The sequence below is a fragment of the Dama dama genome, chromosome 7 (genome assembly GCF_033118175.1).
Source record: "Dama dama isolate Ldn47 chromosome 7, ASM3311817v1, whole genome shotgun sequence".
Taxonomy (NCBI): Eukaryota; Metazoa; Chordata; class Mammalia; order Artiodactyla; family Cervidae; genus Dama; species Dama dama.
In genome coordinates this window covers 13,469,595-13,473,998 of record NC_083687.1, presented here as the reverse complement: position 1 = coordinate 13,473,998, position 4,404 = coordinate 13,469,595, and positions in this window count along the sequence as shown.

Genomic DNA, 4,404 nt, shown 5'->3' with positions numbered 1-4,404 from the left:
GCTCACTGTATAGTAAATACTCAGTAAGTTGAGCAATAATGAATGTGAGAAGCAATGAGTGAATGAATGAGTGGATGCCATTCCCAGAGCCCTGGAGTCAGCCCCGGGTGCTAGAGGAAGGAGGATTCCCCAGGAGGGAAGGCAGGGAGAGACAACGTCTTCCATTGACTCGGGGCCCCCTAGGCCCCCCAGAGATGCCCCTGCCCTGGCCTCTGCCAGCCTTCCCGCCCTTTCCACCCTAGATCCCCTTCCCATGTCAGGGCACATGGGTACTTTCAGCCACCAGACTGCTAGGCAAGCCTCCAGCCTTTTAGAAGCAGGGAGCTTCAAGGTGAAAATCTGAATCCCTTGGAGTCATCCCTGCCTGACGCAGCTCGTGAGTCTGGGACAAAGAGGGTCAACGGGTGACCAAAGCCAGAGTGAGGTCAGCCCGGGAAGGTCAGGGGCTCCCCCTACATCATAAGGGCTTCTCTGAGCTCTCAGGAGATGAGCCTTGGTGTCCCTGGCTTTCTGGTGGGACTCAGTTCTCCCAGGTCCCAGCTCTCTCCTACTTCCTGATCACTGCACATTTCCACATCTTCACACTCATTCATGGAATAATGAGTGACTCCATTCCAGCCGGGTACTTCCAGCTTACACTTCTTAGTGGCTACTGGGGCCACTGGAGCACGCAGTGGGGCACACAGCCTCTGGGTTCTGGCACTGATGCCAAGTAACCCCAAGCGGTGGCAGATCAGGTACCCTCCCAGCAAGGAGGGCAGGGCAGGTGAGTCTTCTTTTAGTCCTTCCTTTATTTTCTCCTTAACACAGGAAAGTCACTTTTGTTCTTGTGATTATAGAATAATATCTCAAGTTGAAAAAAAAAATTCAAACACCGCAGACACAGCTGAAGAAGACAGCAGAACAATCACTTGTAAAGTGCGTTGTGTACCCTTCAGTCGGTGCAGATGTAAAATATCTTCACCCAAGCAGGACCGGAGCATTCCACAGTGAGTGATTTGGAAAGTTGCCGCTTCCACCCACTGTTATGTGACCACAAGCAAGTTCTACTCAACCACGGATGCTTCAGTTTCCTCACCTGTAAAATGAGGATTTGGATATAGTATCTACTTCTAAGGTTATTAAAGAATTAAGTGGGACTTCCTTAGTGGTACACTGGATAAGAATCTGTCCATGCCGTTGCATGGACATCAGTTTGATCCCTGATCTGGGAAGATCCCACATCTGAGGAACAGCTAAACCGATGCACCGCAACTATCGAGCCTGTGCCTGAGAGCCCGAGCCTCAGCTCCCGAGCCCATGTGTCCCAGAGCCCATGCCCGGCAACAAGAGGAAGCCACCTCGCGCCATGAGAAGCCCAAACGCTGCCAGAACAGTCCTCACTTGCCAAAACTGGAGAAAGACTGCACACAGCAATGAAAACCAAGCAGCCAAAATAATAATAATAATAATTTCTTAATTGGAGAAGGAAATGGCAACCCACTCCAGTATTCTTGCCTGGGAAATCCCATGGATAGAGGAGGCTGGTGGGCTACGGTCCATGGGGTTGCAAAGAGTCAGACATGACTGAGCAATTGACACTTTCACTTTTTTTCCACTTAATGAGCTACTATTACCTTTGATATTTTTACAGCAAATATGTTCAAAGACCTTTTATATACTCATAAAACTACCTTCACAATAGAAGCTGCAGGACTTCTTGGTGGCACAATGGACAGGAATCCGCCTAACAATGCAGGGCACACAGGTTTGATCCCTGGTCCAGGGAAGATCCCATAAGCCATGGAGCAACTAAGCCTGTGTGCTACAAGTACTGAGCCCACACCTAGAGCCTGTGCTCTGCGGGAGAAGCCACCACAGTGAGAAGCCTGCACATCGCAACTCAAGAGTAGATCCCACCCTTTGCAACTAGAGAAAGTGTGTGCAGTGAAACCCAGTGAAACCAAGAAATAAATTTATTTTTTAAAAATCCAGATAAAAAATAAATAATTTTTTTAAAAGAATTAAGCACAATAATCTCCACCAAGGCCTTAACTCAGTGCCTGACATACAGTGAGTGCTTTAAGATGTTAGGTCCTTCTGTAGCTATTGTCCACTTAACACCTCGCAGGCATCTTCCCAGATGAGCTTGTTAAGATGGAAGCCTCTCACTGAAGAGCCGCACGGTTCTCCGCTGTGTGGACACAGCGCTTTGCCAGGAGTTCCCTCTCCATGGGCATAGGTTTATTTGCCGAGTCTCCTTTGGATGGATATTTACATAGTTTCCAGTTTGGGGGACCACCATACACAACATGCTTGAGTCTTATGGCACTGATCTGCCTCCTTGGGGTAAATTCTCAGAATTGTCACTGCAGGCAAAAGGGTTAGAATGTGTGTGCAGTCAGGACGTCAGGGTGCTAACACCTGGGGTGCCCAGGGTTCAGTCCATGGACCCCTTCCTTCTGTTTCACACACTCTTTAAATCCCATCTGTGGATGATCGCTCTCATGTTACACCCCCAGCTCAGACCCAGTGCCTGGGCTCAGATGCCTGACTGCTGGCTGAGGCTGTGAGCGGTCACCTCAGCGGTAACTTGTGCACGTCCCAACCTGCCCCTCCCGAGGCCTCCTCATCTCAGTTAGTGGTCACTCCACCCCACCCTCTTGTTCTCGGGTCAGAGGCTGTAGAGTCACCTCTGGCTCCCTCTCTCTCTCACCATAGTCACTGTGTTGGGGAGTTTCCACTCTACCTTCAAAATGAACCCAGAATTCGATCCCTTCTCCCCACTTTTCCTGCTCCAACCCTAACGTAAGCCACATCCCCTTTCACTGATACAGCTGTGACTCCCTCTCACCTGCTTCTGCCTTCATCCCTTTCAGTCTATTTCAGTGAGCAGCAGGACAGAGTCTTAAAATAAATCAGATTCCCCTCAAAACTCCTCATCTTATTTAGCCCTGCTCCCCGACCTGACCCTCAGTTTAGTGATGATCTGATGCCTTCTGCTCTGATCGCCTTCCTGCCCACTCCACTCCGGCCACACTGACCTCCCCACTGTTCTTTGCACGCACCAGGCAGGCTCTCACCACAGGACCTTTGGACTTGCTGTTCCCTCCGCCTGGAATGCTCTCCCCCCACTACCTGCGTGCTGCTCACCCTTTCTTCTTTTCTTGAGTTTGTTTTTCAGACACTGACTTCTCAGTGAAGCCTTCCTTGATTTTCCTTTAAAAATGGACACACACGCATTCCGGTCCCCCCTGCTCCTTTTCTTACTCCTTTTGTTCTCTCACCAGAATGACTAACCGTCCTGGTTTGCCTGGAACTGAGAGGTTTCCTGAGACTTAAGGTTTTCAGTTTTAAAACTAGGCAAGTCTGGATGGTTTGTCACTCGTTATATCCAATATGTTCTACATTTTATTAATATGTACTTATTTTGTTGAATAAGAACATAAACTCCATGAAGGCAGAAATTTTGTCTCCTTCATTGTTGTACCCTGGTATAGGAATGCATTTGGCTCAAAAAGATGCTCAACAAATACTTGCTGAATGAAGGAATAAACTTACAGCCAGGCCAGGCTGGTCCCCAGAGAGATGGTGCCAAGTAGGTTTTCTTGGGCTTTAAAAAATACCCTAAAGGGACTTCCCTGGTAGTCCAGAAGTTAAGATTCCATGCTTCCACAACAGGGGCCGTGAGTTTGAGTCCTGGTTGGGGAACTAAGATCCCACATGCCATGTGACTCAACCAAGAAAATTTAAAAATACCCTACAGAAGGGAAGGGGCCTCAGAATGTGGAGGGATGCTGGAGCAAACTGCTGGGCCAAGGTCTATGACTGGTCTGCTTCGCGTGTCAGGGCCCAGGCTGGGGTCCCTGGATGCGGGCTGCTGGTCACTGCCACCCCATGGTGGTCTCTTATGAAAAAGCAGCCTAACCCACCCTCTAGAGGGCTGGAGATGCTCCCCTGACTTCCCCTCCAGCTCCTATTACTGTCTCCCCCCATTTTCTTCACTCTTTCCTCCACTTCTCTGCTCAGCCAACTGCTCTGCTACCCGATGGATGGAGCTTTCACCTTAGTGCACTGTGTTAAAACCTGGCTCCTACATCCACCAGCTGGGGGGAACTTGAGCACTGACTAACTCTCTCTAAGACGCAGTGTCCCCATCTGGAAAGTGGGGATTGTAAGTCCTGAGAGTAAAGTGAGATGATCCACATAAAGCAACAAGAACGGTACCTGCCTCAGTAGGTGTTTGATATTCATCAGCATTATTACTCTCATGCCTGGCACTCAGCAGTTCGCTCGCTTTTTCCTTTATCCAGGTAACCCAGGCTGTACATCGGACTCACGGGGGACTTCCTAAAACATCCACATGCCTCCCCATCCCAGACCAGTCAAGTTAGAAATCTTTGGCGAAGGATACCAGCACTGGTA